The sequence below is a fragment of the Oncorhynchus gorbuscha genome, linkage group LG03 (assembly GCF_021184085.1).
Source record: "Oncorhynchus gorbuscha isolate QuinsamMale2020 ecotype Even-year linkage group LG03, OgorEven_v1.0, whole genome shotgun sequence".
Classification (NCBI taxonomy): Eukaryota; Metazoa; Chordata; class Actinopteri; order Salmoniformes; family Salmonidae; genus Oncorhynchus; species Oncorhynchus gorbuscha.
Window position 1 is genome coordinate 49,860,403 of NC_060175.1, and position 19,605 is coordinate 49,880,007.

The window sequence follows — 19,605 nt, forward strand, 5'->3', positions numbered from 1 at the left end:
AATTTGGAGTTGTGTAAGCCTGGCAAATATACTAAAGTATGTGTGCATACTGCAGTAACGTCTAAAATGCTTTGAATTAAATCAGCACTTTGTAGAGTGCTGTCTGTTTCCCCACCATGGATAGCCTACTTGGCTGTTTACTCTGTCTGCCACGCTGCTATGTTGTTTGACAAAATGTATTTCTCATTGTGTTCTGGTACCTCAGAGCCCCCCAGGATAACCCCCCTCTTCTCGCACTCACTGTGTTCCGGGACCTCCCGATTTGACAAATTAAGCACTGTCTGTAGGTGCTACAAAGCAAACATTGGCGTCATCTGAAACTTCACCGCTTGCTCTGTAATATCAGTAGCATTTTTATTTCATTAACACATTTCTTACATTAATATAGAAAAATATAAACATGCATATTGAAAATATACATTTGTTTTTTATTTGACCATTTTTTATATACAGTGGGGAGAACAAGTATTTGATACACTGCAGATTTTGCAGGTTTTCCAACTTACAAAGCATGTAGAGGTCTGTAACAAAAATCCAGAAAATCACATTGTATGATTTTTAAGTAATTAATTTGCATTTTATTCCATGACATAAGTATTTGATCACCTACCAACCAGTAAGAATTCCGGCTCTCACAGACCTGTTAGTTTTTCTTTAAGAAGCCCTCCTGTTCTCCACTCATTACCTGTATAAAAGACACCTGTCCACACACTCAATCAAACAGACTCCAACCTCTCCACAATGGCCAAGACCAGAGAGCTGTGTAAGGACGTCGGAGATAAAATTGTAGACCTGCACAAGACTGGGATGGGCTACAGGACAATAGGCAAGCAGCTTGGTGAGAAGGCAACAACTGTTGGCGCAATTATTAGAAAATGGAAGAAGTTCAAGATAACGGTCAATCACCCTCGGTCTGGGGCTCCATGCAAGATCTCACCTCGTGGGGCATCAATGATCATGAGTAAGGTAAGGGATCAGCCCAGAACTACACGGCAGGACCTGGTCAATGACCTGAAGAGAGCTGGGACCACAGTCTCAAAGAAAACCATTAGTAACACACTACGCCGTCATGGATTAAAATCCTGCAGCGCATGCAAGGTCCCCCTGCTCAAGCCAGCGCATGTCCAGGCCCGTCTGAAGTTTTCCAATGACCATCTGGATGAACCAGAGGAGGAATGGGAGAAGTTCATGTGGTCTGATGAGACAAAATAGAGCTTTTTGGTCTAAACTCCACTCGCCGGGTTTGGAGGAAGAAGAAGGATGAGTACAACCCGAAGAACACCATCCCAACCGTGAAGCATGGAGGTGGAAACATCATTCTTGGAGATGCTTTTCTGCACAGGGGACAGGACGACTGCACCGTATTGAGGGGAGGATGGATGGGGCCGTGTATCGCGAGATCTTGGCCAACAACCTCATCTCAAGGTCCTGGAGTGGCCTAGCCAGTCTCCAGACCTGAACCCAATAGAAAATCTTTGGAGAGAGCTGAAAGTCCTTATTGCCCAGCGATAGCACCGAAACCTGAAGGATCTGGAGAAGGTCTGTATGGAGGAGTGGGCCAAAATCTGTGTGTGTAAACCTGGTCAAGAACTACAAGAAACGTATGATCTCTGTAATTGCAAACAAAGGTTTCTGTACCAAGTATTAAGTTCTGCTTTTCTGATGTATCAAATACTTATGTCATGCAATAAAATGCAAATAAATGACTTAAAAATCATACAATGTGATTTTCTGGATTTTTGTTATAGATTCCGTCTCTCACAGTTAAAGTGTACCTATGATAAAAATTACAGACGTCTACATGCTTTGTAAGTAGGAAAATCTGCAAAATTGGCAGTGTATCAAATACTTGTTCTCCTCACTGTATATATTGCAGACCATAATATACTCTGCAGGCAATTCAAATTTCCCGTGTGGGATCTCTGCTACTTCTAGAGTTATAATCCTGTTTGTAAGCATTAAAAGCAGAGTGAATGTTAAAATGGATTCAAAATGGTTGCGTTTGCTGGTAATTTGCAGGATGTGCAATGATGCAAGTAAAAGGTAATCCAGTGATTGGATTGGTTACATTGCCTACTATGCCATTTTCTCTGTATATAATTTATCATAACTCTAACAGTATCAGAGATCTCACTCTGGAACTTTGTAATTCCATAACGGTAAAGCAAAATGCAAACAATACGCCAACTTTGATTCATTATTTCTCATGTTTGCTTTTAGATACAAATGTCAAATATATGTCAACAATTCTTCCTAAATCATGGTCTTTTTTTGTCCTGGTTTCATGAGTAATCACCCAAAACCTTCATTAAATAGCCTAAATATTTCACCAGAGAAACCACACTATACACAAGCTGCTTTCACCCTCAAGCCATTTGATGAGTCATTCTCAAAACAAAATGGAAAATTCCTGGATTAACGTTGTTTTTTTTCGCCCCACAAAGACCGCCTTGCTGAGATATGATTATGGGACATTTAAACCAATCCCACATTACTCATTAGACTTTCGTTGCTCTAATCTCACCAAGCACCATTGAGAATTGGCAAACTATCCAGTTTTCAGTTACTCTTATTGACTGAATCCAAACTAAACACCAGATTGCCCAATCTCAAAGGCATTTCAGGGCAGGCAATATACAAATGGTCCCGGTATCTATACTGCCACAGATGCTGAGAGATTGCAGTGGCTCTGGTTGATTACAAACAAAACAAAACATGTCAGACAGCTGTTTAGCTGAGAGCACAATATCCAAACTCTATGTGCTGCACTGGGATAAATTAGTTCATTTCAACGCTGTAAAAAAAAAAGTAGGGTTTCTCTCTCATTCTCATATCCAACACTTAAAGATGTGTGTGGGGGTAACGCCTGATGGTTGCAGACGTTTACAGTTCTGTGAACCAGTGCAATCAACAGATTTCAGTCAGGGCCGTGCACACACACACTCAGCCCCTTCCAGCCCTGCACACACTGGGATCATGTCTTGTTGACATGACAAAGCAGCTCGGCTTTGTTCATCTCTTTTTTCCACATGTCTCGTAGGTTCTGTAGGATAGTGCCAATCTCCTTGCCAGAGGTGATGCCCATCTTCCTCAAGTCGTGCCTACATGCGGGGAAGCGAGGAGTGGACCATCTGCTCATCTCTGCCAGTAACTTGTCCTCGCCCTAGTACTTAAGCAGCTGACACACTTTACTTTGAGCATCCACCTCTCAACTCTGCAAACAATATACATAAAATGATCTACTAGACCATGTGCTGCTGTCAGGTTAGGCCATCCATGGCAAACTCATTTCCAAAAGGACACCATCTTGACAGTCATAAAATTCTAAATATAGTTAGTATCATTACATCAACTCATTTTGTTATGCAATGGCTGTGCTTACATCTATGATATAGTCAGTGTAGGGCTTCATGCTGTCTGAATCATCCTGCGGATTTATGGAGGTCTCGTCTGTGTTTGACCAGGAAGTCATGGGCTTGGGAGAATGGTCCTTCACGTACTGCCAGACCTGCTTCATCTCCTCCACGTCGCCCTCTGCAGGTAAACCTGGGAATAAAAGCATAACTCTTACACAACTATAATTATGGGACTATCTAAAAAAAAGAAGCTCTAGCTGAGAACATTTCTAGTGATCTGTCACCATGAGGACCTAAACACAGTGCTTTGAGGTTTGCTTTACGTAATTGGTTGCATGACTCCTACATGCATACTTTAGGTTTTAGTTTGGACTTAGTAAGACTCATTGTAAACTGGATAGTTTGCCAATTCTCAATGGTGCTTGGTGAGATTAGAGCAATGAAAGGCTAATGATTAATGTGGGATTGGTTTAACTGCTCCATAATCATATCTCAGAAAGGTGGTCTCCCCACACCAATGTCTGGGGAGGAAGGTGGTCTCCCCACACCAATGTCTGGGGAGAAAGGTGGTCTCCCCACACCAATGTCTGGGGAGAAAGGTGGTCTCCCCACACCAATGTCTGGGGAGAAAGGTGGTCTCCCCACACCAATGTCTGGGGAGAAAGGTGGTCTCCCCACACCAATGTATGGGGAGAAAGGTGGTCTCCCCACACCAATGTCCCCACACCAATGTATGGGGAGAAAGGTGGTCTACCCACACCAATGTATGGGGAGAAAGGTAGTCTACCCACACCAATGTATGGGGAGAAAGGTGGTCTCCCCACACCAATGTATGGGGAGAAAGGTGGTCTACCCACACCAATGTATGGGGAGAAAGGTGGTCTCCCCACACCAATGTATGGGGAGAAAGGTGGTCTCCCCACACCAATGTATGGGGAGAAAGGTGGTCTCCCCACACCAATGTATGGGGAGAAAGGTGGTCTCCCCACACCAATGTATGGGGAGAAAGGTGGTCTACCCACACCCAATGGTCTAGGTGGTCTCCCCCACAGGTGGTCCAATGTATGGGGAGAAAGGTGGTCTCCCCACACCAATGTATGGGGAGAAAGGTGGTCTCTACCCACACCAATGTATGGGGAGAAAGGTGGTCTCCCCACACCAATGTATGGGGGAGGTGGTCTCCCCACACCAATGGTGGTCTCCCCACACCAATGTATGGGGAGAAAGGTGGTCTCCCCACACCAATGTATGGGGAGAAAGGTGGTCTACCCACACCAATGTATGGGGAGAAAGGTGGTCTACCCACACCAATGTATGGGGAGAAAAAAAAAGTTAATCCAGATATTTTCTATTTTGTTTTGAGAATGACTCATCAAATGGCTTTAAGTTGAAAGCAGCTTGTGTTGCGTGTTTTCTCCGATTGAACATTTAGGCTATTTAATAGTGCTGAGCAAATAACCAACATTTAAAAGGGGGGTTTTGGTTATTAAACAACTAATTGACCGAAGTTGGTTCAATTACTTGAATTGCATTTAGTTCATTTTTTTTTTGTAAACCCAAAGTGCCGTTTCTCTAGAGAAATGAAATCTTTCACAAGATAAATCAAGTCCAACTTTGTGGGGTGCTGGGCTGAAGGGAGTTGTCATTAAGCAAATATTCAACCTAGTTCAGCGCAGAAACGTGGTAATGAACAAAAATTACCATAATCCATTGCACCGGTTTCCAGTTTCGACAAAGATGGATACAATTTTACACCTGCCTTGTTAGATACACACAGACCACAGAGAGGAATGTACACAACACAATGATACGAGCAAGGGATAGACACAGTTTATGAAAGTATGCCTTATCTACTTTGAAGAACTAGTAAAATGGTTTGTAAAACAGCTCTGCAGCATGCATAGGAAGGCTAGCCAAGCTAAATTGGATGACTAAAGACAGTACAGTATGTGGTGCACGAGATAACATTGTCTGGCTGTATATATATATATATATATATTATTTTAAGTTACCGAAATCTAAAATAAATAATCTAACCGAAACGATCTCAAAAGGCACTAATTACTCAGCTATAATGGTTTTGGGTGATTCCTCACAAAACCAGGACATAAAAAGGCCAGGCTTTTTTGGAACTTTAAATACATTTCCTCCATAAAATGGTCCTTTTGAGTAAGGATTTTTGATATATTTGACATCTCCCCATACCATATTTCCTAGGAAACAGGGCTTTCTACCTCACCTATATACTGAGCCAGGGCCAGCTCATACATGACCTCTAGTGAGTGAGCAGCATGGGTGTCTAACACCATCTTCTTCAGCTCAATCCAGATGCGCTCCACTGATATGGCTTCTAGACTACGGGCGTTCTCCCTGATAGCCTCCAGGGGTGCAGGGTCATGTTCCCCTGCCTTGACTGACCATAAAACCTGGGGGCAGACCGGTAGATATTGACAAGGACAAAAACGCCATACAGAAACACTCACATACTAAAGTCGAATTTGTTAATTGCCATAGCCATGTCCAACATTAACACCTGTCCCATTTACACCCCCAGACAACTCTGGATGAACTGAAATATCGTAATATTCAAATCAAATTTATTGGTCACATACATGTGTTTAGCAGATGTTATTGCGAGTGTAGCGAATTGCTTGTGTTTCTAGCTCCGACAATGCTGTAATATCTAACAAGTAATATTTAACAGTTTCACAACATATACCCAAAATACATGTAAGTCTAAGTAAGGAATGGATTAAGAATATACACATGTCAGAGCGGCATTGGACTAAGATACAGTGGTGTAGTATAGAATACAGTTTATACATATGAGATGAGTAATGTAAGATATGGAGACATTATTAAATTGGCTAGTGTTTCATTTCCTTAAAGTAGCCAGTGATTCCTAATCTATGTCTATAGGCAGCAGCCTCTGATGTGCTGGAGATGGCTGGTTAACAGTCAGTGGTGTAGTATAGAATAAAATAGAGTATGTATAGCTGAAGTCAGAAGTTTATATACACCTTAGCCAAATACATTTAAACTTAGTTTTTTTTTTTTTTTAAGAAAACATTCTTCTTTATTTACACGAAGACCACTAAACAAACTAACAAAACAACCGTGACTCTATACAACACGAGTGCTGACAGGCAACTACACATAGACAATAACCCACAAAACCCAAATTGGAAAATGGCAACCTAAATAGGATCCCCAATCAGAGACAACGATAAACTGCTGCCTCTGAATGGGAACAAATTCAGACCACCATAGACCTACATTTGACCTAGATATACAAAAACCCCATAGATGTACAAAAACCCTAGACAAGAAAAACACACATACCACCCTCGTCACACCCTGACCTAACCAAAATAATAAAGAAAACAAAGATAACTAAGGTCAGGGCATGACAGATAGCCCTATTTGGTAAAAGACCATGCCCGTATTATGGCAAGAATAGCTCAAATAAGCAAAGAGAAATAACCGACCATCATTACTATAAGACATGAAGGTCAGTCAATATGGAAAAGTTCAAGAATTTTTGAAGTTTCTTCAAGTGCAGTGGCAAAAACCATCAAGCGCTGTTATGAAACTGGCTCACATGAGGACCGCCACAGGAATGGAAGACCCAGAGTTACTTCTGCTGCAGAGGATAAGTTCATTAGAGTTACCAGCTTCAGAAATTGCAGCCCAAATAAATGCTTTACAGAGTTCAAGTAACAGACACATCTCAAAATAAACTTTCAACATCAACTTTGGATCAACTTTGAATCTGGAGGCCAAATGGGAGGTTTTTGGTTCCAACCGTTGTTTCTTTGTGAGACATGGTGTGGGTGAACGGATGATCTCAGCATGTGTATTTCCCACCGTAAAGCATAGAGGAGGTGTGAGGGTGCTTTGCTGGTGACACTGTGATTTATTTAGAATTCAAGGTACACTTAACCAGCATGGCTACCAGAACATTCTGCAGCTATACACCATTCCATCTGGTTTGGGCTTAGTGGGACTATGAAATTGATTTTTTTTTTTTTTTTTTTTTTTTTCCAAAATATTTTTATTAAACACACACAAGATTGGTGTATAGGTATACATGACAGGTATACAATTCTTATCTAAACATAAAAGAGCATACAGGAACAACAAGACCCAGAGTTCTGGGTGCAGAACAAATAATACAGAACACGACATACAAAACAAGGACACGTAGAAAGAAAGAGGGAAGATGTCCCCCTATCCCCCATCCCCTATTTCCCCCCCCAACTGCTCGGGTGGTAGGGCCAGCACACGCTGCCCAAAGGTAGATAAAAATTTTACCATTGAGAGTGCGTTAATAAGTACAAATTCACAGCGCCGACTGTCCAAGTAGGAGAGGAAAGGCTGCCAGATTTTATCAAATGTTGATAATTTATTGTTCAGAATATATCTAATTCTTTCTAAGTGTACAGTGTTTGCCAATTCACTGAGCCATAATTTGGTAGAGGGCGCTTCCCTCCTTTTCCAAAACAACAAGATTAGTTTTTTTGCCGAGATGAGACCATACGAGATTAGTTGTTTTTGGGGGTTGGTTAATCTGTTTAGGGACTCAGATACTCCCAGGATTATCAGAAGCGGGTCTGGATCTATTGAAGTCTCCAAAACTTCAGAGAGGATCCTAAAAATTCCACACCAATAACCATGCAAGCTAGAGCATAGGGCAAAGCAGTGGAGTAGTGTACCCTGCGTGGCCTGACATTTATCACATGTAGGGGATGTATCAGGAAATATCCTATGCAGTTTAGTTTTGGAATAGTGTAATCTGTGTAATACCTTGAATTGTATGAGACGATGTCTGGAATTAATGGAGCATGTGGATATACTCCAAGCTCTCTTCCCAGTCTGCCACTGAGATGTCAGTCCCTAGTTCTTCCTCCCATTTTGCCTTGATGGCATCAGTAGAAGGTGTGCTAACAGATTGAAAAGCATCATATAGACGCGATATCAGTTTATCTGAGGTGGGGCATATTTTTATGCATCCGTCAAACATGGAAGGTTTAGCATTCTCAAATGTTGGGAGGTGTTTTCTAACGTAGTCTCTAATTTGTAGGTATCTGAAAAAATTACTTCTGGGAAGATTATAAGTTTCCCTCAGCAGCTCAAAGGAAGCAAAGGTCCCTTCTATGTATAAATCCCCTATGGTGCTTATCCCCAACTCTCCCCATCGCTCAAAGGTGTTATCAAGGTTAGAAGGGGCAAAGGAGGGATTCCTGGCGATAGGGAGCATGAATGACATTGGTCTGAGCTCAAAGTGGTCTTTAATTTGCTTCCAGATTCGGACTGTGCTATGTATTATAGGATTGTTACAATAAAGTGACATCTCCAGATTGACAGGCGACAAAATCACAGCGCCAATAGAGAAGGGGTGACACTCCTCCCGCTCCATACTAAGCCAGCTGGATGCCGGGAGTACGTCATCCAACAGAAACGTAACAATGCGGAGGTTAGCGGCCCAGTAATAAAATATAAAATTTGGGAGAGACAATCCTCCTTCCATCTTGGATTTACAGAGGTGTTTTTACCTATCCTGTGTGTTTTATAATCCCAGATGAAAGGATTGATAATTGAGTCCAGTTGTTTATGAAAGGATTTAGGTATGAATACTGGGATGTTCTGATATAGGTAGAGCAGTTGTGGGAGGAAGACCATTTTAATGGCATTAATTCTTCCGAGCAGAGAAATTGGGAGAGTTCTCCAAAATAGTATGTTTGCTTTGAGTTTTTGTATCAGAGAGGGGAAATTCTCTTTAAATAGTAAGGAGTATTGTTTGGTAACTACAATTCCTAGGTAGGTACATTTTTCTGAAGATAACTTAAATGGGAGATGTTCTAGCCAGGAGGTATTTTGCGACCGTGTGGGCATTAATTCACTCTTGTTCCAATTTATTCTGTATCCCGAGAAGGTACCAAACAAATTGATCACATCAAGAATAGCTGGGATACTAGCCTGGGGTTCTGTTACATAGAGGAGGATGTCATCTGCGTATAGGGAGATCTTATTTAGAGTATCTTTAGTATTATAACCGTGTATTGCTGCATGAGATCTAATCGTCTGAGCGAGCGGTTCGATAATTAGGGCGAAGAGCATAGGCGACAGCGCACAACCCTGCCTTGTCCCCCTGTTGAGGTTAAATCGGGGCGACAATGATTGGTTAGTGAGTATTCTGGCACAGGGGTTCCTATATAAAAGCTGGATCCAATTTATGAACCCATCTCCAATATTAAATTTCTGTAGGACCTTGAATAGATAGGGCCACTCAACTTGGTCAAAGGCCTTTTCGGCCAAGAGATATGACGGCAAGGTCCACGTTGGGTAACCTCTGAGAATACATAATATTGAAGAGAAGCCTGAGATTGAAGAATGAGTTTCTGTTAGGGATAAAGCCGGTCTGATCCGAATGGACCAATTTGCCAATTAAAGTGCTAAGCCTGTTAGCCAGAGTTTTTGCTAAAATCTTTTGGTCTGTATTAAGGAGAGATATTGGTCTGTATGACCCTACCTCTTCTGGATCTTTACCCTTCTTATGTATAACTGTAATGAACGCTTCATCCAAAGTAGAAGGGAGAGCTCCATCCTCATTGGCCTGAATCAACATTTTGTGCAGATAGGGGAGAGCATGTTGCTGAATGTTTTATAGAATTCACCAGGGTATCCATCTGGGCCCGGGTCTTGCCACTCTTTAGAGATTTAATTGTTTCTCGGATTTCATCAAGAGATATTTCCTTATTCAGGAAGTTAGAATCTTCCTGGTTCAGGGCAGGAAGATTACAGTCCTCCAAAAATGTTTGCATAATTAAGGGGTTAGGATCCGCTTTAGATGTATATAGAGTCTCATAAAACTGCCGGAATCTGTCATTGATGTCTTTGGGGGAAGAGAGTAATTCCCCAGATGCAGATTTAACCCTGTGAATCATTCGGTCACTCACATTTTTTCGAAGTTGTCTGGCGAGTAATTTGTGTGGTTTGTCACCAAACTCAAAATATTTTTGCTTGGCATAGAGAAAAGATTTAGCGATTTTAGCTGAGAGAATCTGATTATATTCAAATTTTAAAGAGGTAATTTTTTTATGTTTCTCCATAGATGGGTGGCTAGCATTCTCCCTATCCAGTAAGTGAATTTATCCCTCTAGTTCTTCCAGTTTTCCTCTGTTTTGCCTACTCCTGGCAGCCTGAAAGGAGATGATACAGCCTCTCAGATAAGCCTTCAGTGTTTCCCACAATAATGCTGGGGAGGTCTCTGTGTTGTCGTTGGTATCAAAGAAAAATTTAATTTGGTCTTTAAGATATTCACAGAATGTTGGTTCTGTGAGGAGCTGAGGATTCAACCTCCAGACCCTCTCGTTTGGTACAATGTCACCCAATCTCAGGGAGAAGGTGAGTGGACTGTGGTCCGAGATTATAATATCATGATACCTCACATTACAGGTATAGGGGAGTAGTCTAGCATCCAACAAAAAGTAGTCAATTCGAGTGTAAACCTTGCTATAATGGTTTTTGAACATGAGAGTAAAAGGAGTATTCCCTACCCGTAGGGTTAGCGATCCTCCATATATCAAATAAGTTTGAATTTTTTATGTAGGTATTCAAGAATTCGCTTGAATAGGAGGTAGGGGTTCGCCGGGTAGAGGATCTATCCAAATATTGGTCTAGCACACAGTTAAGGTCCCCTCCAATGACCAGGTTAGTATGGGAGATATCTGGAATCAGGGCAAGGACTCTTTTCAAAAAGAGGGGTTGTCAATGTTTGGCCCATAGATATTTAGTAGAGTTACTGAGGTAGAGTGGATTTCTCCTATTGCGATCACATACCGACCCTCTTTATCCCAATAGTGGTTTTATGTAGAAAGGGAATTCCTTTCCGTACCAGAATCGCTGTGCCTCTCGTTTTGGCAGAGAAGTTAGAGTGATACACTTGCCCCACCCACCTACACCTAAGTCTGCTATGAGAGTTATTCTTCAGATGGGTTTCTTGCAAAAATATAATATCAGACGAGAGTGCTTTCAAGTGGGCTAGGACCTTGCCCCTCTTAATTGGTTCGTTTAAACCCTTGACATTCCAGGAAGTGAATGTAAGCCCCACCCTCCTCTCGTTCCTATGGTGGCCTGCATATCATGTAACTTGATAAAAAGGTAAGAAAGCGCACCAAACCATCACGATCAGCATATGTAGCACCCACACCCGAGCAGTATCCAACCCACCCCTCCCCCTGCAAGCACCTTTACTTCCCCCCTGTTCCCCTAATTTCCACAACACTTACCCCCCTTCAACCCACCTTTAACAGGAATGTACAAACAGGAGAGAAAAAAAAGGAAAAATAAAAATAATAAACACATTGTCTGGCCGATGCCAAAAAGCACGGCGCGACCTCGAACCAGAGGTAAAACAAAAATAAAATACCAACTATACGTTCACCTCTCACTATCCTAGAACTTCTACTAACATATGAACTGAGGAGGCTCCCCGAGTTAAGTGTTCAGTTAGCATCTAATAAACCTAAACCGAATAAGTTGCAACTTAAACATATTGCGCATTTAAGCGTCATCCTGGGTCAATCCCAGAAATAAGCAAGATATAGCCTCAAGATAATATTGCTAAGCACTGCCGGTCAAAAAATAAACCATCCGCAACCGACCTAGTCAGCCGTACCTTTACATACTGTGGGTCAGGAGATCGGAACAAGGATTTGTTAAATTAAACGTTCCCCCCATAAAAAAATATGTTTAATAAAAAATAAGTAAAAATATATACCTTATATATATATATATATATATATACACATACATACACACATACACATGCATACACACACACACACACACACACACACACACACACACACACACACACACACACACACACACACACATACATACATACATACATACATACATACACACATATATACACACACCCATATATATCTACATACACACATATATACACACACCCATATATATCTACATACACACATATATACACACCCATATATATCTACATACACACATATATACACACACCCATATATATCTACATACACACATATATACACACCCATATATATCTACATACACATATATACACACACACACACACACACACACACACACACACACACACACACACACACACACACACACACATATACATATATATATACATACACACACACACACACACACACACACATATACACACACCCATATATATATATACATACACACACACACATCCATACATATACATGTATGTATACATACCCACACAAAAAAAATCATATATAAAAATATATATTTAAAGAATATGTATATACATCCATATGCACACATACACATACAAACATTCATACCCCAGAATAACAATCTACACTGATTTAAAATATACACATACATAATACTAAAATGCTAAGAGAAAATAGTAATAAAGTACAAATAGTAATTATATTTACGCACACCTACACATACATAAGCACTACAGAGGGCTGGTGGGACTCTAGTCGGGAGAGAGGCCCACGGCCAGACAAAGGCAGAATGGCACAAAACATCAACTTGCTAACCAGGCGTCTGCCCCCTCCCAACCACCACCCCCAGTCCCCCGCAAGCAATAAATAAATGGTATGGTAGTAAGAGTGATGTAAGGATTGTAAAATAAATAACGAAACAAAAAAGTGGGGGAATATAAGTATATCCGTCCGAAGGTGTCAGTGATCAAACCTGGAAGTAAAAAATATGCATCGCTGAGCACAGCCGGGATGAAAGTGAATTTAACGTTAAATGAGAGCTCTGACCGCCATCCATTGGTCTGCTCAGCGTCTTACATGCTCGGTAGCCCTTGTTGAGCCCGTTTAATACGTTTTCACCCAATATGGTATAGTATGGATTCGAGTCCATGAGCAGACCCTAACACGCACTAACAAGGCACTCTAACCTGTACGGGGGATTGGTGTATATCCCTGGATAAACTTCTCTGCGTCCAAAACCGAGGAGAGCCAAATCTTCTCACCGGAAGGCGGGGTAATTCTTAGTCTTGCAGGGAAAAGTAAGGCTGGGCGAAGATGGAGTTTGTAGAGTTTAGTCATGACATCTCTGTAGTCGGCGCGATGCTTTGCCACATCGGGCGCATAATCCTCATAGACACGGAATGGATGCCCTTTATGTGACAGGTTGCCCCTCATTCGAGCTTCACGCAGGATAAGATCCTTGGTCTTGAAACTGTGACAACAGATTATTACTGGGCGAGGACGTTGGCCCGGTCCAGGCACTGGGACAAGGGAGCGATGTGCGCGGTCCAGCTGGGGATCCGAATCCAAAACATCCGATCCCATTGCATCCTTCAGTAGCTTGGCGAAGAAGTCGGTAGGGCGAGAGCCCGCCTCTATCCCCTCTGCCAGACCAACAACGCGAAGGTTATTACGTCTGGATCGGCCCTCCAGGTCCACCACTTTCACAGAAAGCCTCTGCACAGTATCCTGCAATGACGAGCATAGCTTCTCTAACTCGTCGATCCTACCAGCGTTGAATTCAGAAGCTTTCTCAAGGTCCACAATACTCTGGCCATGCGAAGCGACCGTTCGAATGACGCTCTCGATTTTGGTGTCCAGCTCAGCAATAGTGGCCTTAAGATCCTCAGCTATAGCAACACGTAGCTCCCCCAAAGCCCGGGTAAGTTCTGTAAGTGTCACGTTGTTGCAGGTGCCTCCCGTCATGTCTGTCTCGTTGTTTAGTGGGGAGTAGGCCTCTGCTGTGGATTTATTGTCCTTTGGTCGCTTATTACTCGGCATTTTCATATAAAAAGTTACAATCTTGTATTAGAAAGAAACGTTTGTTGTAAAAAGTGCAATAAAGTAGGTTAAATTAGATTATTTTGCAAAAAAGTTGCAGGAGCCTCTCACGCACAGCCGTTCACTCCAACATGCTAGCTCCGCCCCTCTAAACTTAGTTTTTCACAATTCCTGACATTTAATCCTAGTAAAAATGCCCTATTTTAGGTCAGTTAGGATCACCACTTTATTTAGTATTTTATATTTCAGCTTTTATTTCTTTCATCACATTCCCAGTGGGTCAGAAGTCTACATACACTCAATTAATACTTGCTAGCACTGCCTTGAAATTGTTAAACTTAGGTCAAACGTTTCGGGTAGCCTTCTACAAGCTTCCCACAATAAGTTGGGTGAATTTTGGCCCATTCCTCCTGACAGAGCTGGTGTAACTGAGTCAGGTTTGTAGGCCTCCATGCTCACACACACTTTTTCAGTTCTGTCCACAAATTTTCTATAGGATTGAGGTCATGGCTTTGTGATGGCCACTCCAATACCTTGACTTTGTTGTCCTTAAGCTATTTTGCAACAACTTTGGAAGTATTCTTGGTGTCATTGTCCATTTGGAAGACCCATTTGAGACCAAGCTTTAACATCCTGACTGATGTCTTGAGATGTTGCCTCAACATAATTGTCCTGCCTCATGATGTCATCTATTTTGTGCACCAGTCCCTCCTGCAGCAAAGCACCCCCCACAAGATGATTCTGTTTCACGGTTGGGATGGTATTCTTCGGCTTGCAAGCCTCCCCCTTTTTCCTCCAAACATAACGATGGTCATTATGGCCAAACAGTTCTATTTTTGTTTCATCAGAGCAGAGGACATTTCTCCAAAAAGTAAGATCTTTGTCCCCATGTGCATTTGCAAACTGTAGTCTGGCTTTTTTTATGGCTGTTTTGGAGCAGTGGCTTCTTCCTTGCTGAGCGACTTTTCAGGTTATGTCGATATTGGACTCATTTTACTGTGGATATAGATACTTTTGTACCTGCTTCCTCTAGAATCTTCACAAGGTCCTTTGCTGTTGTTCTGATAATAATTTTCACTTTTTGCACCAAAGTACGTTCATCTCTAGGGCGTCTCCTTCCTGAGCGGTATGACGGCTGCGTGGTCTCATGGTGTTTATACTTGAGTACTGTTGTTTGCACAGATGAACGTGGTACCTTCATGCATTTGGAAATTGCTCCTAAGGATGAACCAGACATGTGGAGGTCTCCAATTTGATTCTGAGGTCTTGGCTGATTTCTTTTGATTTTCCCATGATGTCAAGCAAAGAGGCACTGTTTTTGAAGGTACACCTCTTATTGACTCAAATGATGTCAATCAGCCCATCAGAAGCTTCTAGAGCCATGACATAATTTTCTAGAATTTTCCAAACGTTTTAAAGGCACAGTCAACTTAGTGTATGTAAACTTCTAACCCACTGGATATGCGATACAGTGAATTAAGTGAAATAATCTGCTGTAAACAATTGTTGGAAAAATTACTTGTATCATGCCAAAATATAGTTTGTTAACAAAAAAATGTGGAGTGGTTGAAAAACGAGTATTAATGACTCCAACCTAAGTGTATGTAAACTTCAGACTTCAGCTGTATGTGGTGCCAAACTGGATCAGAACATCTACTGCTTTCTCAGCCAGGCAGGAGACCGCTTCCTGGTGTAGATGAGGAGCCCAGAACTATGTCAGTGTGTGTGCCTCAAAAAGCATCTTGCTTCAATCAGTTTACTCTAGTTCAGAATAAAAATTAACTGTATTTTAACAGCAATAGTTACAACCTAGACTTGTTTTCAACAATAATTTCTACAGCGAAATGTACAGTAGGCCTGAATTTTTAATCTTCAGCTGTGCTGTTTCTTAGGGTTGCACTATCAGTAGCTAGCTAGGTTGCTTTGGCTAATGTTAGTTATTAGCTGTGTAACATCACAAGGCCAGGGGATTGTTTGAAAGAGGATCTCACATCTACTACTATGAGAGATAGTACTCCCTTATTTCTGCTTACAGTATCATCATCACCTGTTATAAAAGGACAACAATGCCTTGTTGGCTGACTTACTTTCCACTGTCAAAGTTTCCTGAAGCACTGTTTCCTGAAGCATTCTGCCCTGTTCTGAAAGGACTCCCTGTGTTTACAGTCATGTTGTGCCTGGATATTTAGTCAGGACGTGTCATTTGATTAATTTGTTCGTTTTGAGAGACTCATTACTAAACACTTCCCCACACAAAACACATTGTGGGTGCTCCTCGTTATTTCTCAAAGTTAGTATGAAAGAGCAGCATGTGGGTCGCGGAGTGAACTTCAAGAAAACTGCAGAAAAAAGATCCGGTAAACTGCAAAGCACACAGGCATCTTCCCCTTTACCTCTCCCACTCACACAGCTGTCAAACTGAGCAGAGACCGCTGCTAAGCAGAGAGCGCACTGAACCGAGAGCGCAGTTGCACTTGGCCAAATCAATTCCAGTAATTAATGAAATATTATAGATTAACTTCGCGACCCTCCATTAACAGGTCCCCAAACCAAACTTTCAGAAACGCTTATATAGAATTCCATCTAACCCAGTTTGGACAGAAATCAAACCAGACATGTTTTTTGATTTTCTAATGTCAAGTTTGACATGAACACCAGAAGAGGTGAATATATATACTATAAACACACCTAAAAACATGGAGAGGTCTCTACGGCGAGGTCTCTACATCTTTCTGCCAGTCTGTAAGTGAACATCCACCTGCAGTGTGGTCACCTCAAAGTTCTCATTGTGAAGCTAGAGATGAAAAGACAAATGTGTTTTAAAGGCATACACACCTCCTGTACAGCATAATTTGCACTACAATGACTGTAGTGTGAAAGTAATTATTCCCATCATGGCAAAATCATAGTGTAAAAGAAAGGTCGCTAGTTGAAAGGCAACATCACTTTCTTTTACAACAGCAGTCTTACATCCTGTATCTTTAATTGGATTGTAAAAGCAGGGAATATTTGTGTATAGCTGGTCAAACTTCATAGTAATCTTGAGATGCGCTTACTCGGGCAGTGATGGTCCCATGCTTCTCCCATTTATTGTTGATCCTCCTGATCCCTGCAGTCTGGAACATGCTCTTCATATCCTCTGGTGTTGCCATGGTCACAAGTCCACATCCTCTGGCTGTTTCCCAGACAAGAGGTCCCGCACTACACCCCCTGCTATCCTCAGCTCAAACTTGTACTTCTCAAAGAGCTCTATGGAGAAAGACAGACATGCCTAAATACATAAGTTGATCAGATCTATACTGTTGACATGCATTGGCCCCTGCATCACCCAATTATAATTACAAAAAAGTAGACACACTGATTAATACATTCGGATCCAAACCTGCTTACATTTACATTTACATTTAAGTCATTTAGCAGACGCTCTTATCCAGAGCGACTTACAAATTGGTGCATTCACCTTATGACATCCAGTGGAACAGTCACTTTACAATAGTGCATCTAAATCTTAAAGGGGGGGGGTGAGAGGGATTACTTATCCTATCCTAGGTATTCCTTAAAGAGGTGGGGTTTCAGGTGTCTCCGGAAGGTGGTGATTGACTCCGCTGTCCTGGCGTCGTGAGGGAGTTTGTTCCACCATTGGGGGGCCAGAGCAGCGAACAGTTTTGACTGGGCTGAGCGGGAACTGTACTTCCTCAGTGGTAGGGAGGCGAGCAGGCCAGAGGTGGATGAACGCAGTGCCCTTGTTTGGGTGTAGGGCCTGATCAGAGCCTGGAGGTACTGAGGTGCCGTTCCCCTCACAGCTCCGTAGGCAAGCACCATGGTCTTGTAGCGGATGCGAGCTTCAACTGGAAGCCAGTGGAGAGAGCGGAGGAGCGGGGTGACGTGAGAGAACTTGGGAAGGTTGAACACCAGACGGGCTGCGGCGTTCTGGATGAGTTGTAGGGGTTTAATGGCACAGGCAGGGAGCCCAGCCAACAGCGAGTTGCAGTAATCCAGACGGGAGATGACTTGCTTCTCAAGTCCTGGCCTCATCACTAATTAGAGAATAAAAAAACTACTTGAGAGGATCAATTCTGAACAGTGCTACGAATGAATTTGCATGCCACAGACCTTGAAAGGCAGTTATGAATATCTAGACTTTGATCCAGATAAATTGGTTGGTAGCTAGCTAAGTAAAAGTTGATGAAAATGTGATAGAGTTGATGAAAATGTGATAGAGTAGACCTGGCTTCTGCTCTCACCTGCTATTCCATTCAGTCCATCACTGAATAAGGACTGTACCTCTGTAGTCTTCAGCTGCATGGTAAGGAGACTTCTGAAACTCGAAGTGAGACGAACTCTGCTAATCACCACAGGATTCAGGATTCTTCCCCACATCTAGATGATGTTGAGCAGAGGGACTGTTAGCTATAGCTAGCTGTGGTTAGCTAGCTATGATGTGCAGTGGCAATTAATGAACTAACGTTTAGTGGTGGTTGCAACACACATTCTGCTAATGTTAGATACCCCTAGTGACCAAGCAGCTACCGTAGACATTTCATTACAGCTAGAAGCTAGCCTGCAGACATTCCATGTTTTCCATATAACCAGGTTCCGCTAGCTACATAACAGTAGCTAACTGAAGCAAGCATATTGGTTAATGTGAGCGAAAATATATATATAAATAACAAGTAAATGCGATAAAGTATACTTATATCGTCATGCAGTTGGGTATACATTTCATGTGAACTGACCTTCAACAAAATATGAAGAACTTCACTACTTTAGGAGTGTTAGAACCATACCCATACCATACTTATTGAACAGCAGGAAGTGTGCTTTCACAACAAGAGCTCGCTGACCAATGAGAGTGCGTTTCGTCGTAAAAAAAAAGGCGGGGTAAAGTAGAACAACGTGAGATGTCACGCAAATATTTGCATGAACTGTTACTTTGTTGTACACTTGTGTTCTCGGTCTGTTACTTTGTTACGACTTTTGGACAGTCTCTACCTAAGCCTAACATTTTCCCCAAACTAAATACTTAATGTCATAATTCCACTTGTCAGCTAATTTTGACTGCGCTATACACAGATTAATAGAGACTGGAAATATATGGTTGATGACGCTTACATTGATTCATTAGATTACTCTGAAATATATATATAACGTCATCAGAGAGATTAGTGTTGCGCAGTATGCCGAAACTTTTTCAGTACGAGAACATGAAAAACGGTTCGGTACTATAGTTTGTGTACTTTCCGTACTTATGTCAAATGTGTCCACGTCATCTACTGATTGGGAGAGGATCAAGTATGTTGGTGCGTTCAAGATTACTGGAAACTGAAAAATATGATGTCGTGATGTCAGTGATCTTCAGGTCAGAAAGTCCCGAGTTGGAATTCCGAGTCGGATGACCGTTCAAAACGATTTTTCCCAGTTGGAGCTTGTTTTCCCCC

The 19,605-nt window shown here is 41.9% G+C and overlaps 1 pseudogene; it reads right to left on the reverse strand.

The window, feature by feature from the left end:
• Positions 1-1,739: 1,739 nt before the first annotated feature.
• Positions 1,740-19,005, reverse strand: LOC124031499 (annotated as a pseudogene).
• Between the last annotated feature and the right edge of the window lie 600 nt (positions 19,006-19,605).